This window comes from Castanea sativa, chromosome 6, assembly GCF_040712315.1.
Source record: "Castanea sativa cultivar Marrone di Chiusa Pesio chromosome 6, ASM4071231v1".
NCBI classification, from domain to species: domain Eukaryota; kingdom Viridiplantae; phylum Streptophyta; class Magnoliopsida; order Fagales; family Fagaceae; genus Castanea; species Castanea sativa.
Window position 1 is genome coordinate 15,423,166 of NC_134018.1, and position 10,475 is coordinate 15,433,640.

Sequence of the window (10,475 nt, forward strand, 5' to 3'; positions counted from 1 at the left end):
TTAGTATCGTGAGCAACAACTCCATAATTTTATAATAGGACTTCTTGATGACTTTGATCCCGTTCAAGGTCAACTACTTCATTGTTACTCACTGCCTTCAGTCGATCAAGTAATGAACTATTTTTGTGAAGAAACTTGTAAGTACACTTGTCGCTCCTAGTAGAATCAAACTATTCGAGCCACTCCATCACTAATTTAGCCACTTGTGAGAGGCTGTGGCCAATGCCCATCAATTTTCTAATTAGGCCAAAACCGTGTGAACGGTTGAAGTTGTGTTAGTGCCTAACCATCCCTACAAAGTGTGTTGATCAATTACATTAGAGCCACACAGGCATGGTTTGTTAACTTCATCTCCACCTTCCCATAGGCCATATAGGTTGGATATTTAGCCACCTTGTACAATTTAGCTCTGTTCATTCGACACACAAAATACTTTTTTTTTTGGGAGAGGATCACAGAATACAATATCATTCTTCTTTTGTTGATGTGAAGGACATGATTACTGAGTGTTGATGTCTAGAGTATTCAGGAATTCAGTAAATTCCTTGGTTAACACTTTGAAATTAATGATTTTGGCCGCATCTGTTACTTCCTCAGTCTTGAGGTCTTCTCATCATCCAATGGCTACTATCTTACTTAGGCCAAGTATACCTCCAACCTCATCTGTTGAGCTGGCATTACAGATAACAAAATAGTCGACACACCTATAGAGTACAACACTAGCCTAAATGCTCATGACAGAGAACCTCTTTGTTATGCTACACTTCACAAATAGTTGGTTGGGAGCCTTTTTGTCACTCAACTAGACATCTCCTATATCTTACGCAATGTCAATCAATTCATGGCAGCACCATGATCCGCTCATTATGTTGTTATTTTTTGAATTATTCGATATCTGAGAGGAACCTTGTTCCATGATCTTCACTTCTCTTTCTTGTCACCTTTGCACTTTGGGGATACACTGATGCTAACTGGGCAAGGGTTCCTATTGATCGTCTTGTAACTATTGGATTTTGCCTTTTGCTCGGGAACTCTCTTATGTCTTGGTGCAACAAGAAGCAAATTTTAGTGAATTGATCTAGAATAGAAGTAGAGTATCAAACCTTGGCTGACACCTTTGTTAAAATTCTATGGCTATGTAGGCCCCAGCAAGGCATAGATGTTCCATATCCTTTAGCAATATCTGCTTATCGTGAGTATTGGAGTGCAATTCAATTTGCTCACAATGTTGTCTTTTCCTTTTTTTTTCTTCTTTTTTTTTTAACTTCAAATTTCATTCAAAGGAAAAGGAACATGAAGACAAATCCCTCCTACAGGTAAAATAAACTACACTAGGAAGATTATCCTTACTACAGCAAAGAGACTCTTTGAAGACTAGGGAGTGTTTTGCAACAGTATGAGCTACAGCATTGCACTCTCTTTTGACCCACCGGAAAAAAATACTAACAAAGTAAATTTTAAGACTTAAAATGCTGCTAATGATATTACAGATAGACCAATCTGGAGGGACATCATTGGCAAAAAGTGCATCAAAGTAGCATTTTGCATCTCATTCAATTTGGACGTGACTCCACCATTCATGGATAGCAATTTGCATTGCCCAAAGGATTGCATAGCAGAGATGGGGGGCAAAGTTGGTGGAGCATGGAACAAACTTTGATGACAGTGCCCTTGTGATCTCTAGCCACAACAGCAAGAGCCAAGGAGGATACAAATATGGCCACATCCACGTTGAGTTTTATCAAACCAGAGGGAGGAGGTTCCCAGGTAAGGTGATTGACCGGGATTGGGGGGGATGTCCCTTGTACAACCAGGGAGGTAAATTCTTGGAACTTGAACCGAATCTACTTGATAAAAGTGGGGATATCGACTTGAGCCTCCTGAAATGTGACTTTGTTTCTTAGGTGCCAAATTTCGTCAAGAACCAGCGTTATGTTTAGAGAAATGAGCCATTGATCTTCCTGAGGGCATAAGGCTTGAGGTGAAGTTAGAACTAGCTTCATAATGTCAATATTTGTGGACATGTGTAACTCGTCAGCTCTAAGGCCTTAGCAGCTGGAGTGCCAAATTGCTTTAGCAACCGAACACTTGATGAAGAGGTGGCAGCTGGATTCAATATCACAGCCACATAACACGCAAGAAGGGTCATCAATACTTATTCTGTGGAGCAGCTTTTCTTTTGTAGGTATGGCGTTGGTTCCAAGTCTCCAAATAAACATTTTGGTCCTTTCTGGAGCCTTTATCTTCCAAATTTTTCCCCAAATAACATCTGCTTAAGGTGGTGGAGAGTGTGGTTAGGTTACAATGTGATAGGTAGATTTGACGGAGAAATTCCCACTAGGATTGGGTGTCCATAAGAGCTTGTCTGGTCTTGGGGAAGGTGGTAGGTGTATGGACAGAATGGCATTGGCAAACTCAGGGTCAAACAGGTCATTGATAAGGCTTGCTTTCCAACCAAAAGACACTTGATCAATAAGTTGGGAGACCATCATTGGATTTGAATAAGAGTTGGCTGACTTTGGATGGGGTTAATCCTTGTATATAGGGGACCCAAGGGTATTGCCAAATATTGATAGATGTTTTGTTTCCAATGAGATAGCAAGCGCCCTTACTAATGATATCTTTAACTCTCTCAATAGCTTTCCAGATAGGCGACGCGGATTTTAGAGGCTTCCTGTATAGCTAGTCATTACGAACTTTGTACTTGGCTCTAAGAATTTTCATGCATAAACTATCTCTCTTGGATGCTACCATCCAAGTTAGTTTTGCAAGAAGTGCTCTATTGGTGTCTTTGGCTTTTTTATAACCAAGACCACCTTTACCTTTTGGTAGGCAGAGCTTATCCCATGCTTTCCAAGCAAGGAATTTTCCTTCGGAATCCTTTGGCTTCCACCAAAATCTCCTTGTCGATGCATCAAGACCATCACAAATCTTAGAAGGGATGTTAAAGGAGGACATGACATATGTTGGGAGAGTTTGAGCCATTGAGTTTATAAGGGTGCACCTACCCGCCCATGATAGACACTTACTTCTCCACCCCATAAGCCAAGCTTCAAGCTGGTCTTGCAAGAATTTGAAGTCCTTTGAGGGAGATCTAGACAAGATGAGGAGTGCCCCTAGGCTATGAAGCACGGGTGCGGGTGCGGGTGCGAGTGCGGGTACGGGTGCGGGACTCGGCAATTTTTGAACAAAAAAAAATGAAGATCCCAAATAAAAGAAACCCTTTAAATAATAGTATAAATAATCACGCATTGATGGAGAAACGAACTGACTCTTGTTTTGAACTAACCAAACCCATTTTTAATTATGAAAACACAATAAAGCTGATTTTTGTTCTCATTCTCAAAAACATAGCCCTAAATTTTTATTCCAACTAGTTTTTGTTGCATGTGCAAGGCATATATTAGCTTTTCTGGTTAGATAAAATTTTAAAATAAAAAACAAAAATTATTATTTAAAAAGGAAACATATTTCCCAATAAATACCATTAATATAAAACTCATTATGAATGTCATTCAATAATTTCTGCATAATATAATCACAATGTAACGGATAATTGAAAGATATATAATCAAATGCAATGCACTTGATCTTTTTCTTTTCATTTTAACATCAAACCATCTTCTTCTAGTACTTACTTTCTTCTTACTTGCATAGAGCATTAGTATTGAGGGTATAAAATCTTCCATTGGGTTTGAATCGATGGCGAAGGCCTTGGTTTGAATCATTGTGATTAACAATTTGGGCGGCTAGTATGGTTTAATGGTGGTGTTGGTTCGATGGTTGGTTCAGTTTTTGGTGTGGTTGGTTCAGTTGTGGCTAGTTGGTTGGTTGATTCAATGGTGGCTGGTTGGTTTGTTTCAGGAGAGAGAGAGAGAGAGAGAGAGAGAGGGAAGGAGCAGAGGAGTAGTTTATATTATTTGGTTGTGTAGTTTATCTCTATATATCAAGAGGATATGGAAAGTTAGTTATGACTTTAAAAAATGTCAAAAATACCCCTAATCTAATTAGATAATCTTTATTCTTAAAAGATAAAAAAAAATGGGGTTAAAATTGTAATTAAAATCTTTTTTCCTAAAAATTAGTATACTCTCTATATATTTAATGTTGTGGTCATATCATTTCTCATTTAAATATATCTCACGCACTTTTGATACATTTTTTCCTAATTAGTGGCAAACATTAAACCAGCAATTTACTCTATTTCAAATCCTAAATTTTAGTTTCTTAAAAATTCATTCTTGTGTAAGCTCACTAACAATTGATAAATTATATTAAACTCAAAAGAAGAGTCTCATCGTATGTGTAGAACGCATTTGATGAGGCTAGTATTATTTTATTATTTCATTTGATTGTATGTAAAAATAAGAAATCAAATGTTGGTTGTATTGTTAAATGAATTGTTAAAATAAATAAAGTAGTTTTTTGTAGTGTAAAATAAGTTTTTTTTTTTTTTAATAATCCTGAATGTTAATGCTCTTACACATAGAACTTATATTCATCAAATCATCTTTTGCATTTATTTCTCATGCAATAACCCAGTTGTTACACCATATCTATATATATATATATATATATATATATATATATATATATATATATATATATATATATATATAGAGAGAGAGAGAGAGAGAGAGAGAGAGAGAGAGAGAGAGAGAGAGAGAGAGAGAGAGAGGGTTAATTTCTTCTCTTCTCAATGTACTTTTTTCTTCAATTATCATCACATCAATTTGTTTCATCTTCACTTCATTTGAATTGATATATATATATATATATATATATATATATATATAGAGAGAGAGAGAGAGAGAGAGAGAGAGAGAGAGAGAGAGGGGTTAATTTCTTCTCTTCTCAACGTACTTTTTCCTTCAATTATCTTCACATCAATTTGTTTCATCCTTACTTCATTTCTTTCAGATTGATATCTGGTGTAATAGCCATTGCTAGGGCTATTACACTATGCAATCCCTCACACAACAATTCCACTTTTCAAAATTTTAAACTTTCTTTAACTCTCAAATTTTCTAACTTTTGAGATCTAACCCTCACAAAACATTTCTTTCCTTCTCTACTGACACATGTGATGAGGATAATTTTTGATTGATCGGTATGGGGGTGATGAACCTCCTTGACGATCCTAAAGGGATGACCGACCCCACAGGCTGACGGATCAGATTGATGGTCCGATCCCCAATCCTAACGACCCATCACCCTAGGGTTTCCATGGGACTTGCGTGGGGCCCACTCATACATCCTTATATGCGAATTACTTGTGGATAACAACCAAAGACCCTATCACTCAATCAGATTCCCTATATATAGAAAGGTGATCTCGAGTATCTTGGGATCCTTCTTTCTACAAGGAAATTCCCCTGTATCAAGGGATTCGAGTCAGCTCTCCACCACTATATAAACCACAAACCCTAACCTTCCTAAGGTACATGAATTCTCACTAGCTCTTGTACTCTTGAGTTCTTGGAGATTCTTCTATTATTGACTTAACCTTCGGAGAGTCTTTGGCCAGTACCCCACCGGTGCCTTTTAATTGGTTCTTCTCTGTTTCTCCTCAGGTACAACCATTGGCAAACGTGTGGACGATAAACTCACTGATGATTTTTGTGCACCATCAGTTGGTGTCGTCAGTAGGGACGAGTGATAAGCCATATTGCTGTTTCAAAGACAAAGATTTGTATGGTCCTAACACGATCAATGGCCACTACCAACCAAGAGACCGAGAACCTGCCCAATGCATTAGAAAGGCAGGTGCAAACCCTTGTAGTAGCGGTCAAACGCCTCACTTAGTGGAACCATGAGTTGGAACAACAGTTGGAGCAGCGGAATGATCAGGAGCCGAACGATCAGAATGATGGATATGATAGGGACAAACGCGACAAAAATTGTCCCCCGATGAATGATCACCAAGAAAGGGACGATCAAGAGGAAAGCAATGTCTTCAATAGACAAGACTAGCAGGATACTAGTCGTCCCTCCGAGCTGGAAGTCAACGCGTTAGGCATGGCGCAAGAGATGTAGATGATGAAAGAGAAGACGGATATGATGATGGTTGCCCTAAAGGGTTGGGCATCCACTAGCTTGGATGAACAAGTTCATCACACTGATTCTCCCTTCATTGCACCAGTCACATCCTTCCCCCTTCTAGCCAAGTTCAGAATGCCATAAGTGGAACCGCACGATGGATCAAAGGACCCCCTCGACCACCTGAAGTTGTTCAAAACCTTCATGCATCTACAAGGGGTCCCGAATAAGATCATGTGTAGAGCCTTCCCCACCACACTCAAAGGACTAGCCCAAATATGGTTTAGCAAGATTACCCCTAATTTCGTCTCAACCTTCAAGGAATTAAGTGGGCTCTTCATCACACATTTAATTGGAGGTTAGTGATACAAGAGGCCTTCGGCAAGCCTCCTGAACATCAAACAGTGGGATAACAAGAGCTTGAGATCATATGTTGCGCAATTCAATAAGAAGGCACAACTAATCGACAAAGCCATCGATAAGGTCCTGGTCACAGCCTTTACCAATGGACTCCAATCCAGAAAGTTCTTATTCTTTGTTTACAAGAATGATCCAAAGACTATGGCTGACATGCCGTGATCGCCAAAGGGGGCAGGTCGAAGAAGTGGGAGAAGCATGACAATCCTCGTCCAAATAGGGGAAGAAAGGTAGCCCGAATGAGTGACAGAAGGGATGAACGAAGGACAAGGCCCTTGCCGGGACTAATCACCAACTTCACTCCGCTTAACACTCCACTCGATCAGGTTTTGATGTAGATTAGGGACGACCACGCCTTAACATGACCCGATAAGTTAAAGAGCGACCCAAACAAAAGGCCGAGGAAGAAGTACTATCGCTTCCACCGCGACCATTGTTACGACACCTCCAATTGCTATGACCTAAAGCAACAGATTGAAGCCTTCATTAGACAAGAAAAGTTGCAATGATTGGTAGGGCGAGAAAGGGCAGGAGAAAACCCGCCAAGGAACCAAGAGCCGAATCGATGAATTGAAGAACAACCCAAGGCCCCAATTGGAGAAATTAGAGTGATTATTAGGGGGAGCACAATGGTCAGATCTTCAAGAAAGGCAAGGAAGACCTACCTATGAATGGTGCAAAATGTCTAACTCACCGATCATCCACCCAAGCTTACTCGGATGGATGACTCGGTTATAAGCTTCACTGAGGAGGATACTCGACGTGTCCACCATCCCCATTACGATGCCTTGGTGATCAGTTTGACCATAGCAAACTTTAATACCCAATGAGTCTTGGTGGATAACGGAAGTTTAGTTGACATCCTCTACTATCTAACCTTCAAGCAAATGAGGATCAGTAAGTAATGACTCGGTGGGCTTCGGCTAGGGATGGCAATTTAGATCCGCCCCGCAGATACCCGGCCCGACCCGACCCTAATGGGCCGGATTTTACCCGGCCCGATAAAGAATAGGGTCGGGTATGGGTTTTTTTTTTTTTTTAAAAAAAAAACTCGAATCGGGTCCGGGTTTTATAAAAAAACCCGAAACCCGCCCCGGATAAAAACCCGGTTTTGTTAAATTACTAAACCCCCTCTTATATATATACATATATATCATTGAGCATTTGAGATTTGTAACCCTAACTCCCTAAATGGCTTGAATGGGCTTGAATCTATGAAAAAAATTTAATGGGCTTCAAAAAAATTTTTTTTTTTTTGTTGGGCTAGATTTGGGCCCAAAAAGATAAATGGGGCCCGTGGGGCTCGGCGGGGCAGGTATGGGCCCCGGGAAAAAAACCTGATTAATAATCGGGCCGGGTCCGGGTTTCAGGTCTTGGCCCGCGGGTCGGACCTGAGTATGCAAAAACCCAGCCCAAACCTGACCCGTTGCCATTCCTAGCTTCGGCGGAACAAAGTTCATGCCCATTGGGTCCATTACATTGCTGGTTACCATCGGCACCTATCCTCAACAAATCACCAAGGATGTCACCTTCTTGGTAATGGATTACTCATTAGCCTACAATGCCATCATCGGGCGACCAACGCTTAATGCATGGAAAACGTCCACATCCACGTATCACTTACTACTGAAGTTCCCTACGGAGTATGGGATTGGAGAGGCCCATGGAGAGCAAATGGAAACTTGGAAATGTTACATAGCCATGCTAGAGATGGATGAATAGATGACAACCATGAACATTGAGGAAAGACGAGAGAATGTAGAGCCAATAAAGGGATTGAAAACCATCTCCTTGGACGAAGAGCACACAAATTGGATCACTCGCATCGGCACACAAGCCAGCCCTTCAATCCGAAATGGGCTGATCCTTAAACTAAGGGAAAACCTCGACATCGTCGCTTGGAGCCATGAAGATATGCCTAGGGTCGATCCTAGTATCATGGTCCATTAGCTCAACGTTTCCCCATCCTTTCCACCAGTCCAACAAAGAAAGAGGGTTTTTGCTCAAGAAAGGGACAAGGCCATAGCCAAAGAGGTTCATAAACTGTTGGACGCGGGCTTCATTAGAGAAGTTTACTACCCCGAATGGTTGGCCAACATGGTCATGGTCAAGAAGGCAAATGGGAAGTGGAGAATGTGTGCAGACTTCAACCTAAACAAAGCTTGTTCAAAGGATAGCTATCCTTTACCATGGATCGACCTCCTTGTGGACTCGATGGCTGGACACTAGTTGTTAAGCTTCATAGATGCTTTCTCTGGTTACAACTAGATTAAGCTTGAGGAGTCTGACTAAGAGAAGATGTCGTTCATCACAAGCCAAGGCCTTTTTTGCTACAAAGTCATGCCATTCGGATTGAAAAATGTGGGGGTAGCGTACCAAAGGCTCGCAAACAAGATGTTCATCTGACAGATTGGGTAGAATGTCAATGTATATGCAAATGACATGTTATTAAAGATCAAAGAAGAGGATCACCAACTGAATGACCTTAGGGAAATATTCGAAACTCTTCGCCTTTACGGAATGAAGCTCAATCCCAGCAAGTGTGTGTTTGGGGTATCATCGGGAAAGTTCTTTGGCTTCATAGTATCCCAACAGGGTGTCGAAGCCAACCCTGACAAGATCCAAGCGATCCTAAAGATGAAACCCTGAAGAACGTCAAAAAGGTACAAAGCCTAAACGGAAGAGTCACGGCACTTAACAAATTTTCCTTACGAGCAACTGACAAATGCTTGTTGTTCTTTAGAATCCTGAAGAAAGCTTTTGAATGGACCGACGAATGTCAAAAGGCATTCGAAGAATTGAAGGCATACCTAGCATCCCCACTGCTTAGGGATGGCCATACCCATTTGGGTAATGGATATCCAACCCTACCTGATCCAAATATTCTGGGTAATACTCGGTTCTTTATGGGTAGAGCTTAACCGAGTAGGGTATGGGTATTACCCGAATTTTTTGGGTAGGGTATGGATATTATCCAAACCCAACCCATATTTAAAAAAAAAAAAAAAAACCCTAAACCTCTCTCACCATCACTCACTCTCTCTCTCTGCCTCTCCGCCTCTCCTCATCATCTCTCCTCACCGCTTCGTGTTGAGAGACGAAGGTTCTGCCTCTCACATATACACACATTTATTTGTTTTGGCATTGATTTTGCGCTTTATTCTTGTTCCTCGTTCTCTATAAATCAACTGGGTCTTTCTACCATTCTCTTTCCTCGGGTAAATGACATTCTTTTTCCCTCTTTTGTTAGTTTAGTTTTTTGTTCTTTGCTTGTTGTTTACTTGTGTTGTCTTATTCAATTTATCGTCTGGGTGTGTGTTAGATTTTGGTTTTAGAGTTTGAATTCAGCTGAGCATGTGTTGAATTTGGTTTTGATTAAATTTTATCAACTGGGTATGTGTTAGATTTGGTTTTTGATTGCATTAAGGTTTTTGGTTCTATATGGGGATATGTCTATTTATAGGGAGGAGTGAATTTGTCTAAATTTTTTCACAAACAGAGCATGTAAGACTTGGTAATTCTTCAAGCATTCTTAATTTCTTGTTAATGGTTGAACCTTTCTTTAAAAACTAATAGTCTGTACTCTGTACACATCTGAAATGCAGTACAATTTTGATGTTGAGTGATGAAAAATTTATTTGACAATTGTGAATAGGTTTCTGATATTGACAAATTTCTATAAAATCTGTACTAGGCATTTCACAAGGTAGCACTAACTTAATTTTCTTAATCTCATTCAAAACAGCACTTTTTCTGAGTTTCCTTGAATTGCATGCATTATTTAGGATTGTTCCACAATATTGATGTGAATCATTTGCCCCATGCATTTTTCTTTTACATAAAACTAGACATATTGCTTAATTGAATATTTATATGTAGAATGTTTCAATCCATTCTGTGAATATAATGTCGATTTGTCTTCAATAAATGGAGAATATTTTATTCTAGAGCTTGATATGAATTAACAATTTAAAGAAACAATTTTTTGTACTCAATCTTATTGACCTCATCTTATCTAT